A 17,032-nucleotide genomic window follows, 5' to 3' on the forward strand; every position below is an offset into this window, starting at 1 on the left:
AATAAAATATGACTGACCCATTATGCCATGTATTTATTTTAAGTTATTTAACTAAACAGCTTTCAGTTGTTTAGATGACAAAAATTAGATTACAAAAAAGTATTTTTTTCTCTTAAATATAGGCAAATGTCAACAAATTTGTGATACTGGGAATTAATTATTTTTATCTTTAATAGAACTCATTCTCTCCTTAGTGTTCTTAATTCCCTTAAATGATCCAAATATTTCTTAAAATAGTTTGGAATTCTTGGTAAATCTCTTTTATTGCCTCAAACTTTTTTATCTATTATTAATTGAAATAAAATCATGAAAATGTTATCAGGTGATGGTGTTTAAATTCATCAAGTCTAAAATTAAGTAAATGTTAGAAATAATATCCAAATTGTTTGACATCGGTAAAACACTGTTCTCTGTAGAACTTGTCCCTTGAAAAAAGAAACAAACAAAAAAAGAATTCATTCTTAGACATTCCACTATGACTATACTGAACATCAGCAGAAATTTAACCAGTGCATTTTATTATTATTGTCATTGGTTGATGATATCCAATTCAGAAATTTCAAATGCAGATCACAAATTCCCCAAATATCTAGTAACTTATATTTCCCTCAAGTAGTAATTGACTTATATCCAATTTCTTTGAGCCCTTTTGGAAACAAAGATGTTACTCTTGGTGTCAGTAACCTCAATACAATCGATTAATACCATAAATATTTCCATTTTTTAAAACACTAACAGCTTTTATGAACTCAACAAGACTTTAGCAGGCCCCTATTATGTGCCACACTCTGTGTTGCATAGAAAATAACTTCATGTCCATGTTACTTTTGATCATCAACAAGTTTTAAATTTTCCAATATCAAAAGGTAAGAGATATGCTTTTTAGAAAATATAGTTTTGAAAATGAATTAATGTGAGGCTTCATCTCCTTTTGCTTCATTTATATATGACTCTTATTAATAAGATGATGTTGGAAAATCGGGCAAGGTACATGTTAGGGGTTTTTGTTGGTAAGCAAGACATTGTCTCTGGCAAAACTCGGAAAGAGGTAATTAATGGGAAGGGCACAGAATAGGATGCTCACAGGCTTGAGGAGAAGCCTAAAGAGTGGGGTTTAGGAAAGAGAAAATCAATACTATCATCTCAGTAATAGGAACTGAGTGAGAATCTGGGATGACCCAGTGAGAAGGAACTAATTTCATCTATTTCTTCCATCTTTGCAGCTCCCAGTTTGAGATCTAAAGTTCTAGGTGACAGAATCCCAATGGCTAAGCTTAGGTTGCTTAGTCTTGGTTACTGAGCTATTGAATGGAAAGACATAGTAGAAGGAAACCTCAGATATCCTGGTAAGGTGGCAGATGTCAGAGTTTATAATCCATTTTAGTAGCACACAGTGGAGGAGGGTTAATTCATCAGAAGGAAACTGGGATGCTGTTTAGTAAGTGGAAGAATGGGGGCTGAACTGCTAAAAGTAATTATTTTTTGTAAAGATTTTTATTTATTTATTTATTTGACAGAAAGAGAGAGAGAGAGAGAGAGAGAGCACAAGCAGGGGGAGTGGCAAGCAGAAGGAGAAACAGGCCCCTGGCTGAGCAGGGATCCTGATGCGGGGGCTCGATCCCAGCACCCTGGGATCACAACTTGAGCAGAAGGCAGATGCTCAAAGACTGAGCCACCCAAGTGCCCTGCTAAAATTAATTAAAAATATTTATTATGGTTCCTGAACTTTTCTGTTGTAACCACCCCCATTTGAAACCCATGCCAACCACATACATGTCTGGCATACCCAGATCTCTAATGAATTGCTTAACTATCTTCTGAGAGAAGTGAACCTCTGATTTAGAAAGCTCCTGAGTATACAAGTGGCAATGAAAGTATGTGACCATCAGGTAACAAATAAGTAGAGGTGCTAATGTCAATCAAACATTAACTTCACAGCACCTGACAATTAAATTGACTATTGACTCCCTAAAACATTAAAATTGTGCACGTTTTGATATGGTAATGTTAATATATTGAAGTAGCCAAATAGGTAATTGTTTGTGAATGTAGAATTGTGAAAGTACCGGTAACTGCCTTTTTACCAGGACATTGTATGCAGGGAGCAAAATCATGCCACCAAATTAAGGAACAGTTTCTTTGGCTTCTTAAGTGTGCAAGCTACTTGACAGAGATCCTTTGACAAAGTACATCTATCATTGTACATGTAAATGATGACCAGTTGAGGCAGAAGGAAGGTTGGGAAGAAACTGGGTTAAAGAGGGAAACAAAGTTGAGACTCTAGGAACAAACACTGGTGTTTTTCTTTGATTTTCTTATTAAGGAGATTCTGGGAACTTTAAGAAACTCATCAAAGAATAAACTAATGTTTAGGAAAGCAAAACTAAAGGGGTAATAAAATGTTCTGAAGACATGTATATAAATCATACCGGAAGTACTCTTTGTCTCTGAATTCAGTAAGTCCTAGCATCAGTCCTGGAGATGAGATCTTTTGGATGGCAAAGCATCTAATGAATGATAAAGTAGGCACTTGAATGGGATGAAGAGCTTTTGTCCAAAGCTCCAGTAATCACTGAAGGACAGGTCAGAAAATTATTGCGTGTTTGCATATTTACTTATATGAGTTTGGTTTTTCAAACAAACCCTTGCAGAGATTTAAACTTATTTTTTTTTTTTTAAGATTTATTTAATTTCAGAGAGAGCACATGCTAGAGTGAGCATGAGTCAGGGGAGGGGCAGAGGGAGAGAGAGAATCCCAAGCCGACTCCCTGCTGAGTGCAAAGCAGACCCAGGCCAGATTTCACAACCCTGAGATCACTACCTAAGCTGAAACCAAGAGTCTGATGCATAACTGACTGAGCCACCCAGGCATCCCTAAACTTACTGTTTTAAAGTAGGAAAGACAGATGCACTAACTTTTGAAAATGAATTGGTGATGACATGCTACAGTGGAACACAAGTTTTGGAAAACAGTTGCTGATATTATTTTCATGGTTCTGTATTTCCTCACATCACCCAATGATGATTGATTATGAGACACTTAGCGTAATGCAGAATCTAACATGATTAAAGATTCTTATTTATGAAAGGGATGGCATGTCATTGGCATTTTTACACAAGCTTTATTGAATAGTCATAAATATTTTTCTTCAAATAAAACACCTATGGTTATTTCAGGTAAATAATCTCTCATAGACCAGTAAAAGCAGAAATTACTATTCTGGAAAGGCTCTGTTTGAATTTTAAAGATAGTATCTATAAGTGGCTATAGTTTTGACTAAATTTTACAATGAAAAATGTTGGGATAGAATCTATCTCACTAGAGAGAGAAAATCAGGAAAACCGGTTTCAAAAAGGCTTAGACATTTTTGACATTCAAGTACATTTTCTTTCTGTAAATACTTCTTTCTTCATGCAGCGATTCCAAGATTTGGAGATCCCAGGTGGTTCAATGGCATGTAGCACAGGACTTATTAAAATCAAAAAAGGATGGCTCCTTTGCATTTCTTCTCAGAGAAGAAGAAAGAAAAGAAGACAATGAATACTAAAAGTTGAAAACTGGGAAAGGAGAATTTTAGATATTTTAAGTGTTTAGCTTGGTTTGTTAGAATACCTTCAAAGACTTTTTTTTTACTATTTCACCAATAAAATAAAATGATTGCAATGGATAAAAATGGTATTTTAGTGAAAGCCTACTGATACTGTTTTCCTTGGATTTCCTAGGTAGTACAAAATAATTAGGAAATAATGAATCCACACTCAAAGGACATCAGCATCCTTCTGTTACAAAATTGGGTACAAGAGGCTTTAATTTCCAATCCAGAGACACTTAGGAATCCCAAAATAATGGATGCTTAGGATACTGGACAAATTGTTATTCAAACAGCAGGTTCTCAAATTCCTTGTATAATAATGCATTACAAATACAGGATAAATTCATCAGAAATATACAGACCAAAAAAATCTGTAAAAAATAAGTTTCTGTTAGTTAGGTATACTGAGTTGAAAGGATCTTGACAATTCTTGCTTAAAACTCGAGTTTTAATTGCCTTAGCCCCAGGGCAGCCATAAACTTGAGAAGTGACAATTTATATGGATTTTATAAGCCTGTTTACTCTGTTATTCATGAAAAAAGTTACTTTAGCAACTGCTGTGCCTCATGTTACTTATGCTACCTATGAATTAACTAGTATATTCTTAAAGAAGCAAAAAGAGCTTGTATTAAGAAAGCAGTATATTAGCAATGTATGTTTAGAATCAATATCATTGCACAATTAAGAGTTAATTTAGATAAAGTCCTACTAAAGGAGATTTGTGAGAAGGCTGTGGTCCATGGGAAGCTCATCTGCTCTAATTTGATTTGCTCACCCAGTCAACATTTATAGAACATTCAACACAGAATAGAATAGGTGCTGGCTTACAAAAGATTAAAAGCAGCTCTTCCCACCTGAGATGCTCACATTCTAAAGGAAACATTTCAAATCATTCGCCAGCTGAGAATGATAGTGACTTTTTTTTTAATTCCTGGAAATCTACAACTTCCTATTGAATAATTAAAGTTACAAATCAAATTTATATCCCACGTTAAAGATGAAATTGAATTTCAATCACAAATACAGAATAAAAATTTCTCTAAATATTAACCATGTGCAATATATATATGTTTTGATGATTTACCATGTCACAAGCTGGTGATAATTTTTTTAACTGCCAACCCCTTTGATTCTAGTAACATTTGTTGGGCATTGCAAAAACCCCAAAAGATTATTTTCAGCTTTTGACATGAAAAAGTTTGAGTAAATATACATTGCGGCAGAGACTAATGCAACATGATTTTTGCTTGAGGGAAAAAGCTAGGTTTAAACTCTGGATCTGTTGCCTCCAGCTAGTTGAACTAGAGAGTGGGGTGGGGGGGGCACTTCATTTACTTAAGAGTTTCTTCATGTTTGTAGTGATAATAATACTAAATGAATCTTTGCCTTATAGTCTTGTAGTCATTGTAAGGATTAAATAAAGGCAGCATATGTAATATAATGAAGTAACAATTATAATTTTATTATTATTGATACCTAAAAGTTCACCAGAATGTAAGTGCCTGGAGAACAGGGATGGTAGCCCGATGCTACAGAGAAGTAGCAATATCTACTCTCTGCAGCAGCAACTACTCTCCAGAGACCAACAACACCAGTATTACTTGGCCCGAACTCTAGGCTGTTTGAAGCAGAATCTCTGTGTGGGACCCAGGAATCTGTGCTTTGACAAGGTTGCCATGTAATTTTATGCATGCTAAATTTTAAAAAGCACTGCTCCAGTCTGCTCTCAAGTTTATTTCCAGTGTCCAGAATTAACAGTAGGCAATAAATGATAACTCAATTAATATTTGTTTAACCATTCTAATTTTTTTTTCCTTTACTTTAAGCCATCTTTTGGGAAGCACCTTCTGATGAAAGCTGGCAAATTTCTTTGTTTTTTTGCAGAAAAAAATAAGGAACCAAAATTATATTTGCAGATATTTTACATCGTTGGAAATTCCCTTTGGGATGACAATAATTGTGGTGCCCACATCGTAGGGCAGTTGTGAAGAGAGTGGGAAATGCATGTAAAACATTTAGCGAAATACCTGCTATTATATTGTATGCACGCAAAAATAACATCTCACCATGTTCTGTTGGTCTTTTTTTCCTGAGTTAAAAAAAATAAATTTTATTAGAAACATGAATATATAGAAACTTAACAAAAGGAATTCATTTTGCAAGACTGAAATAGAATGTTGCCTTTCTTTATTATTCCTTTGTTTGTCTCAATTCTCCTTTTCAAGTTAACATACAGTATTGTGATTTTAAAAACCTCCTTACTATAGTAAAAGATAGGACAGTTTGAGCTGTGTTTAACTCTTTTATTATACTATAGTAGATGGTTAAAAATAAGGAATAATAACTTAAGCAAACTACTACTGCAGATCTCAGCTCAGAGGTTTTGCATGCAGTGTACATAGAAATGGTATCTTTGGAAAAGAGAGACTTGTGGAAGTTTAAATGCAGTAATAATCATGAAAATGAAGAGTAAGTTACCCATTCCATAAACATTTGATTCTCTCAACTACTTATGTCTGTAATGAAATATGTGTTCATTAGCAAAGCATTAGGACTTTGAGTCTGTTTTCTTTTGGTCATCAGTAAGGTGTAGATGCAATGCATTTGATGACTTCCCGCTGCAAAAAGAAATAGGATAATGTGCAGTTATGCCTCCAGTTACAAAAATGGTGAGAAGCTTCTTGTAGCTTAAAAAGGTTTTCCCCTGGGAAATATGCTTTTAAAAGCTTCAAAGAATGTTAAAGATTTTCAAATAAGCTATACATGGACATCTGCAGTCTGTGCTGTACTTCAGTAAGATGGGAATGGTTGTCATGTCAAATCTCTCTACAGGCTGTCTTTGCTCATGTTTTCCTGGTTGAGAAATTCCACTCAAGCAGAATGAAACCTAACCTTTAATATTACATTCTGTAGAAGAGGCCCCAGTGACACGTAAGAGTATCTTATCACTGGATCTCAGTGAATTTGGTTTAAAACAGCTTCTTTTCTGCAAGACAGATATCAGATGGGAGTTCTCTTCAAGAGAAAGAGCCCATTTCCTCTTCAAAGTACAATCTGAAAAATGAAAAGTTGTTCAAAATAATCACAAAAAAGCAGACAAGGATATTAGCATCACAAAATGCTTCATGCAATATGCAAGGCCCAAAAACCTTTATTGATCTGTGAACAAAATATATATTTGAAAGATGTCCTACTCTATTTCAGATTGTAACTACTGAGCCATAAAACTCACAAGCCACCAAAAGTGAATAAATCTAGTGTAAATGCAATGTAAAAATACATATATATGTAAAATTCAATGAGTTGAAAATTAAAATTAAGTATATAATACAAAACAAAACTAAGGCTGACCTTAAACACAATAAGGTGTATTTAAATTGATAATGAGTTTGATTAATTTATTAATATGATTTCTATTCACTTATTAGTCATTTGATTTCTACTTTATTTCCTCTGAAAATCAAGGTGGAAGTTTTTAAGTCCCGAGGGAAAATACAATTTCTTCTTTGATCAGAAGAAAATAGATGTGAACTTGATTTTAAATCTAAGCATTAGAACTTTAACAAAATAGGGGCACCTGGGTGGCTCAGTCGTCAAGCGGCTGCCTTCGGCTCGGGTCATGTTCCCAGGGTCCTCGGATCGAGCCCTGCATTAGGCTCCTTGCTCCGCAGAAAGCCTGCTTCTCCCTCTCCCACTCCCCCTGCTTGTGTTCCCTCTCTCACTGCGTCTCTCTCTGTCAAAAAATAAATAAAATCTTTAAAACAGAACAGAACAAACAAAAAAAAGAACTTTAACAAAATATTTTTGGCTGTGTACATCAGTAATGTCTCACCAAAAAATGTAAATTTGAGCACAAAGTATTTTGGCTATTATTAACATTAATTAAAAATACTATTTTTTTTTTAAATGTGCATTTTCGTATCTGGAGGTGTTATGTGATAACAATTAAAATAGATCTTTGGGTATAAGATCTCTCTTTTGAGGAGCACCGTATCTCCATAGAGAAGTAAAACAGAGATACAATTCAACTGTTATTTCAATGCCTGTAGACTTGAAAAACAAGGAAATTAAATTCTCTAACTTTGATTCTTGAATGCATTTGGCAATATTGATTGCATGAATAGGATATTTCAAAACTTTTAGGAAGTTTAACAAATACTTACATAACAGTTACTATGTACACAGATACATAGAACTTTAAGCACTTTGATAATATTAGCTCATTTAATCCAGAAAATAACTCTATGAAATAGTTGTTACTATAACCACCATTTTTGATTAAGTAAACAGGGGCACCAATTGGCCAAGTAACCCGCCCCAAGGTCGCAAAGTCATGGAGCTGGTGTGAATCCACCAGTGTGCTGCCAGAATGTCCCATCATGTTAGCTGCCGCTTCAGTGTGGCAGCAATTCGTTTGTTAAAACTAAATTTTCTTAAAGGATACATTTTAACTCAATGTGTTCGATTTTAGGGATTTTTCAGAAATATTTCTCTGGTTCACACTTTTTTTTTTTTTTTTAAACCAAAGTAGCATATCATCTGTCCTAAACTCAGGGGGGAAATGAACATATTGGTAACAATTCAAAATCAAATTTATAGAAATAGGAAGTAGGAGTTCAATCAATAGAAAAACAGAGGAATACTTTCCACGTACAGAATATAGGGCCCAGTTTTCATGGGTTCCAATTTGAGGTTTGTGACTGAAGTATCAATTTTGAAATAAAATCTATGTGGAGTTTGAACTAGACCATAATATAAAACCTTAGGGAACATGGACATACTTTAAAAATGTTAAAGACTGGTAGCTGATGGTAATGGATACTGGGAGAAGCCCAAATCGTTTGTGTGAGGCAGAACAATGAGGCTTCTCATGCTGACAAGGAAATCTGAGAAAAGTTTTAATTCAACCCCGCTAAAAAAATAAATAAATAAAAAATAAACACCACTATTTTGGGACGGGGCACTTTGTATTTCTTATTTAACTTTTGTGGACCCTCTAAAAAGAAAGGAAAAGCCAAGGTCCTACATCAGGGAGAATGTAGTGGAGGGTTGTTCAACTCAGTTGTTCACTGGGCGGAGCAAAGGGTGAAGTGGCTGAGCTGAGGGCCGTGATGAGGTGGGCACATGGCCTGGCCACTGTCCGGCTCTGGGTGACCGCTGCAGGGCATCAGTGGCATCCCAGAACTGGCAGATCTTACAAATTTCAAGAGAAGTTGAAAAGCCAACTTGTTTCAAAAATAACACAAATTTTAAATGGTAGTTATAGACCAGGTTGTGACCTCATGTATAATAAGAACTTTAAAAACCCTTTGCTGGATATCTGCTGTGTACATATAATTAAGGGCAGGTAGAGGAGGAAAAGCTGGGAGAATAAACATCACTGATGAAAGAAATAAAAGGATAACAAAGAAGAGTAGTGTCTTCTACTCTACTCGACTTGACTCTACTCCTACTCTACAAGAAAAAGTAATATTCCTAAGCAGGACCAGGCTGCTGTGCAAATGCAGTAAAGAGATCTTGTAGATCCCCCTGAGAAAGGTCAAACCACTGAATTTGGGGAAAATTAGAAAGTTCCCTGTAACCATGAATATTCAGTAGAGAAACTAAAACAAGAGCCAGATTGTGAAATCAAAATTCTTAAACCTACAGTCTATAAACCACCTGAAATTATATGCAAAGTAGTTACTTTATTGAGTGATAAATAAAGAGTGAAATAATATTCCTAAGAGCAAGGTTGGTGCTTGCTTGAGGAGAAATTTCCTGTGCTTATAAGTAACTTGGAAGGAGCCATAGAAAGGGACTGGCGATAAAAGAGAAGATTAGTTTATGGAGAAATAGTCTCGGAAAACACAGAGAGATAAGATCGTGATCACAGAAAGCGGGTAAGCTTTGGAAAAGCAACCGAGGAACTGATAAGCTTGACACATGATATTCTTTTCTGCTCTATTGCTAACTCCCCTGAGGGCAGGGTCCACGTCTATCTTATTTGCTCCACACGGTATTCTGAAGTGGGAGGCACAGATAGATCCAGGATGAAACGTTGATGGGAGTGATTACTTGGATTTGTTTAAGGTCACTTACAAGTTTGCCACTGAAAAGCAAACAAGCAGTGCACGGGTAAGACTATGATGGGATGGATGCTTCTTTCCAAGCCTCCATTACACAAATTCATACAATCAGTCCATGCCCAAAGTTTGGTCATCAGTTTGCCTTTTTAGTATAAGAAACTTTCCAGGTCATAATAGCTCCAAACTATGAGATCACTACCTTTGTTTTTGTTTTTGTTTTTTAACACTGTAGGCTGCAGGAAGGGTAAAGAGTAGGTACACACGTGGCATGATGCGTCAGCAACAATAAACAGCTCTTACCATGTAAGGAAGTGTTCACTGAACCACGATTATATATTTTTGAGGGTTTTTCTTGTGTGTTATTGGGTTTATTCTACACTTGGAACTAAAGCACTTTTGGAAAAAAGAGTATATTAAAGGGTTTTGAAGGTTCAGCTGCGATTAGAAGTCATCTCTATTTAGAAGTGCCGATCGGGATGGCATTTATTTTCTCCGCCAATGCTAAGAAGCCTGACATTAGGCTTAGGATTTAGCAAAGCAGATGAGAGAATTTAAAATATTGGTGAGAATACAGTTGTAATAGCTGGGCAACTATTGGGAAGAAAGTAAAATTCAGAGCAGGCTGATGGATTTGAAAAATAAGAAGCAGTCAAAGAACTGCATGTTGAGAAAAATAGAAGAACAAGTTCAGTAGGTGACATTGACAGAACAGATATTCCCACTAGACACTAAACTCAGGAAGTAACATGGCTAATATATCATATCCAGATAGGTGCTAAAGACCGTAAGTGCACTGAATTTTCATTGTATTCCATCAATAGTCTAATCAGATAGTTATTGTTCTCATCTTATGGTGGGGGTAATGGAGGATTAGAGAATTTAAATAACTTGTAATATAGGACATGATAAGAAAAGTGTCAGAGCATGGATTAAACACTAAACACTAAACCTTTAAATTTAGATTTTTAACTCTTAATCACTTTAATACTATCATCTGAATTAAAATGATTTTGTTTGACAAGAGGTGCCCATGTAGAGGACCACTAGAGTGGAGTGTAGAAATGGTCTTTGTAGATGAATGAACCGAGGTTACAATAACCACCCTGAACATGAGTGGTGGCCAGGATGACGGCAGATGGTACGACATGGAGGACAGTGGTGAGTTACATGCCTAGATCCAAAGGATATGAGCAGTGCTGATACAGAAATTTATAAAGACAGATAAAAGAGAATAGAATAATTGGAAAGCAAAACCTTCAAAGAAGAAAGTTGGTTTTAAAATAATGGTTTTAGAGAGTTAAACAGTAAATCAGAGTCAATGTTATCTCATCCTACTTACCATGTTTGTATTATGAAGGCTTCCAATTGATTATAGTTATCTATTGCTATAGAACTACCACAAACCTGTCAGCTTAAAAAAAGCACACGCTTATTAACTCACAATTTTAGGGAGTCATTTTTCTGGGCTCAGTTTTGCTGGGTTTTCTGTTTTAGAGTGCCCCACAAGACTCAATCAAGGTTTTGGCCAGGGCTCAGCTCTCATCAGAAATGTCAACTAAAGAAAGATCCATTTCGAAGGTCACATGGCTGTTGGCAGGACTCAGTTATTCACTGGTCGTCACACTAAGGACTTCATGTCTTTGCTGGCTGTCAGGTGGAAGCACTGCTCATATTCTCTGCCACGTGTGCCTCTCCATAGAGCTCCCAGCATGGCAGCTGGCTTCATAAAAGCCAGCAAGATAAAGAATTTGCTAGCAAGACGGAAGTCAGAATCCTGCAAAATCCATTTATGGAAATAATATCCCATCACCTTTGCTATATTCCTTCTGTTAGAATCAGGTCACTGGTCCAGCTGACACTCAAGGAGAGTGGAGTATTCCGGGGTATGAATACCAGATATAGGCTTTGTTGAGGACCATCTACCACATCTTTCTAATAATAATCCTCTATTTTGAATGACCTATTTTCTGCTCGCAGTGGGATGAAAGAGGACAGTAGAGAAAGACTTCATAGGCAAATAAGCCCTATCTTGCAAAAGGAAGTCACAAAATATGATTTCATGGCTCCCAGTTAATGATTGTTGTCTCCCCTCTACACCCACACATTTTAGAAATGAAGGCTATTCTCTCAGGGAAATCTTATTTCTTGCTAACTCGACTCTTGGTCTGGCCTTGTAATTTATTTCCTACTTTATTATTGATAAACTGTTTCATTCTCCCCTTTATTATGAGAAATTTTAATCCCCGATCAAAAACCTACCAGCTCCTTGGGAAATCACTTTTGATTCATAATTCACATTGCTGATTTCATCGATAATTATAACAACTCCAGCTATAAGGATAATTCTCAAAAAGAAATTATCTAGCAAGTATTCATTATACTAGAATGCCTTAGATAAGGAACATATTTCGTGTTGTATTGGAATAGCCACCAAACAGCAAGAAATATGAGTCCCTGTAGGTATAAGGCTTAATATGCTATGGGTTTAAAAAAGAAAAAAAAGTACAGGTTTTAATACTTGACAGCATTTAAGGCCTCACACAGTTCCCAGTAATTTTACTAGAGGAGAATTTTCTGTGAAGATAATGAAGCTTAAATTCCAAGGACTGTCGCTTGGACAGGCCTCTTCTAAGGCTGTGTACTCTACTCCAGAGACATGGGGAGTGCAGCGGACAGCAGGGAGCAAAAACCCCAGTTCTGTGCTGAGGATACAGAACGCTGCCCTATACAAGGTGTCACCTTCTACACCCTGGTGATGATCTTGAGGCTGCTATGCAGTACCTCCGTATCCACCTGTCCCTAACAATTACCTGTCTTTGTGGGTCATCAAGGGACACAGTTGGGATCAAGCACCTTTGATCCAAGGAGAGGGTTAGGACCAAGAGAGATCCTTGCACTAAGGTTCCATGTGATGTGGCCTGGAAGGATCAATGCTGCAAAGGCAGGAACGGGGTTGTGGTAGGCAAGGGGGCAGTAGGGAATGACCAAGATAAAACCTCCTCTGTAAGTACCCCTGGAAACCACATCCACAAAGCTTTCCTTGGGGCAAGAATCATTGCCTACATAAGTAACTACAGAGCAAGTTACAGATATGGCATCTCCTATAAAGAGTTGTGAAGCTGCAAGAAACTTTTCTAAGCTATCAAGAAGTTTTTTTTTTCTTCAGTAAACCACACTTGCTGGAATTAATTCTATTCTCTCTACAGAAAATATTTAAAAATTGATGCATATGAAGGGACAAAGGGCATGCAGCCGAGAAGTGCAGATGCGTTAGCTATTTAATATTAATAACAGTACATTATTTTTTGAATGTTGCAATGTTTGTGATATCGCCAGTTTATATTTTAATTTGTTGGGATTTATCATCTCATACAAAATAATGTTTACATTCATATCTTGTTCTCTATTTGTAAATGTGTCATTTTTTCCCTTAAAGAGTCTCCTAAACAGTATAAGCGTCTGCCCACACAAAACCTGGATCTACACCGAAAAACGGGGAAGTCTTTCATCACTGTGTTTGCGTGTCTCTGGGTGTGCTGTCTATATATACCGTGTGCGGAAACTGAGCCATTCATTCCTGGTAAAAAATCATTTTAAGGTTTTGCTTCTTTTTCTCCTCTAATACAATTATCCTTCTGCCCATAGTTTCTGAATGAATACGCCCCCTGAAGAAACTCCTTCTTATTGGAGTAGATCTTAGATGCCTGGATTAGATTTATTAATTCACAAAGATTTTCAAGATCCTACCTAGTCAGGAGGCTCATTTTTAAAGCCTGTAAATGAGAAAGGAAAAATTGGCTTGTAATCCAAGTTCAGGAAAAAATTAAGAGGTTTTCTTTTTTTCTTAGTAGGGATTTAGAGAGTCTCCGCAATCCCACTGGCATAGTTTGCAAATGTAATCACCAATAAGAAAAAGGTTAAAGGCTCTGAAATGTTGGGCTATGCACTCTACTCTCATTGTTCAAAGAGCGGAATGTGGCTTTTGGGCTTCTATAAAATGGTGGTAAGCAGAGAAGCATTCTTAAACCTGGGTCAGACTAGCATCAGCAGTGTTATAGCCAATAAAATACAAACTATGATAGATACTGCCTTCAGAGAGGAGAAAAGGCTAAAATCTTCCTTCACATCCCTACTGCATATCTTGCCTTACTTGATTCTGACAGCCACTTCCAGCCAGGCTCACAGAGGTTTAATTGATATCTAGGGTGTGGATAGAACATAAGGTCTCCCTTGGTAAAATACGTTGTTTATAGTGCTCAAGAGAAACACCTTCATAATTCATTAGGCATTTCTGGGAATGGAAGCCATTAAGTTAGTCACAAAAGAGGACTCATGCAATCAAATGAGTTTGTTTTCACTATGTTTTGTTCTCCTTCCAAGACTGGGGGTCGAAATTTCTAGAATGCCTGAAACATAAATACCAACAGGCCAAGAGGTGAATGCAAGATTAGATTAAGAAAACAAGCAAAATAAAATAAATACTACCGTTACTACCATAAATTCTGATTTCACTCTGATTTGGAAATGGTGGGTAGTGCTTCAAAAGCAAAATCCAATTTATCCAGTCTGGAGAATTACATGCATTGAGCATTAGATATAATGAATTTTTAGAGTCAATGCTGCACTTCTGTGGTCTTAATAATCTACTTATGAGGCCCACTTGAGTTTCTCGAGAGATGATAGAAATTTCAAATTTTCACTCTTACTGAAAATCCCAGAAGAATGTTGGGCCTATCTTCCTCAGATGTAACATTTTTACTTTCACTGTTTGCTTTTATTTAGATTACTTACTTCCTCATGCTCTTAACTTACTTACATAAGAGCCATAATGTGAAAAGCTCAGGAAAATAAAAATTCAGATGGCAAACAGTAAAAGGTCAGTTTATTCTGCATCTTACCTGACATCCTAAAGGTTCAAAAGATTATTAACCACCTCTCAGGGATGATGCCACTCGACAAAGAGACAGTGGCTCACTGAGCTGAACAACACACTGGGGACATGCATTCAGGGAGCTGCAATCCAGAGATGGGCAAGTCACTTACTTGCTTGATGACTGCTCTCCCATCTGTAAAATGAGGTCAATATTGCTGCAAACTGAGAGGTAAATCTATTCCGTGTGATTGTAAAGCTCCTTGGAAACAAAAAGGTAATATGTAAATGCTGGAAGGCACAGGTGGCACAGTAATGAGCGCATATCATTTCTGAGGAGGAGGGGAAGGTCTTTTAAGGGACTCAGCTCACTGCAGTAGGGTCTCAGCCATTAACCTGAACTTGAAAGACAAGAAAAGCAGGAGTGAAGAGGACAACCTGAGAAGGAGCAAAGGAGGGAGGGGTGGGGGGTGGGGGAGATACTCAGTGATTACAAAACATACTGAATACACTAATGAGTCAAATTGCTTTATCCCCTTTTCTGCTTTCTTACGGTGTTTATTTTTATTGCCCATAATAGAAACCCATGAATTTCCTCACCTCCAAAATATTGTCTTCTAGAAAGACTTCTATTATTAATTCACCCCTCTGGGATCACTCCACTTAAAAACTCTCCTAAATGATACTGATTCCGACTTTAGTGATATGTTGCTTGACATTATGCTTAAGGTAAAACGTGCATATTATATTCTGTGTAAGAAGTAAAGGAAAATAAGAACATGGGTGTGTGTTTGCTTGTGTTTGCTTAGTTTGTTTATAAAAAAAGGATAAACTAGAAACTAATTAAATGTTCATTTACAAGGGATTAGTGGGAACTAGATGAAGGCACAGGGGTATAAACAAGGCTTTTCTGCATCTATCTTTTAATATAATTTGGTCTTTTGAACCATACCATTAATTAATAAATTAAAAAAATGAAAATATGTTCAATACAAACAAATGAATTGCTCATCAAACTGAAAAAATAATCCTCCAATGATAAGAACTGATTCAAGGAACTTTTTGAATTCAGTATCCTTACTCTGTTACCCTTAATAGTCATAAACACATACATCATACGTACACAAAGGAAATCTTATTTATTGTAGTTCCTTGCTCTGCTTAGTAGTGAAATGGGTATGAATTTTTTTGTGTGTATTGATGGGTATATATAAATGTATTGATGCTGAAGAGTACCCCAGTTTTCACTTTGAGAGAAGAGAGAAACATATATGGAATGAAGAAGATGAGGAAGAACCCTGTGTTACTCATTTTGAATTGGAAGTACCGATGTGGAATCATTTTATATGAGCTGTCCAATGAAAGGCATCAGAAGCAATGACACCTCAGTAATAATGAGCATACAAAGTGTGCAATTTTTTTTTTTTTTCCCTTAGTGGTGATCTCCAGTGGAAGGAACCAGGGCATCTTAACAGTGATGGCTGGTTCAAATTCGGAGACCTGGAAAGTTCAGGGTAAACCTGGAACATCTTGTTTCAGAAAACAAGGAAGTTCTCAAACAAATATGGAGCTATGTCAAAATGATACTAAACCTTTTTAAAGGACTTACATTGGCCAAATGTGTTACAGTGTATGTATAAGAATGTATAACAATGCTAATGGTTTCAAACATATTGAATTTTACATGTGTAAGTATGTGTGTAACAAAATTTTAGGAGAATGACAGGTTCTAAGGATAATTATGTACAAGGCTCCCAGTCTTCTGTCCTCTCAGAATTATTTAAAACATGACCTGGGCTGGGTACCTAAACTAAAAGAAAGAGTTTTTGATGGTGAACTATCTAAAATTATGTTTCTTAGTCTGTGTCTTTCCCCATATAGGTGACTGTAGATTTGGTCTGACTTTTTCATTGTTTTTAAATATATTTTCCCAAAGACTACAGTTTTTTAGAACCAAACTTACCTGTCTACCTTTCTAATAAAGTTGATTTTAAAAATATGTGCTATACCATGGCTCATATCCTTACATTCTCAGGAAAATTCTTTCTACTGTTTGGAAGTGAGAGGAAATTTGTCTCAGGGCACTTAGAAGGGGCTCTGTTTTAGACCCTAGTTGGGTAAGAATCAATCTGGGTTGAAAAATCAGTGGTGGTAATAGTTTAAAGCCATGTCAGTGCTGAAAGAATGTATTTTTACAACAGTGTTCCACAATAACCACCCATGGAAAGAAGGGAAAGTCATCTGGCTTAAGTGGGCAGTAGTGAAAAACAAGGGTGTTTGCCCATGGTCTATACTGCTTATAATACAAAATACATAGACATGAGGACTTAGGATATAGTACTAAAATAGTTATATCATGTGCAGACAATAATTTTTAGTGATTGCAAGTTAAAATGGCATTCATCCAGTAAATGGCCTTGTTGGAGGGTTATGTGGAGCAAAAAGCTTATTGTTTTTTGTTTTTGTTTTTAAGCTTGACAATCTTAAATGAAGTATTAATG

Source organism: Callorhinus ursinus, unplaced genomic scaffold, assembly GCF_003265705.2.
Source record: "Callorhinus ursinus isolate GAN/ISIS: 27379988/994484 unplaced genomic scaffold, GSC_fseal_2.0 scaffold12, whole genome shotgun sequence".
Taxonomy (NCBI): Eukaryota; Metazoa; Chordata; class Mammalia; order Carnivora; family Otariidae; genus Callorhinus; species Callorhinus ursinus.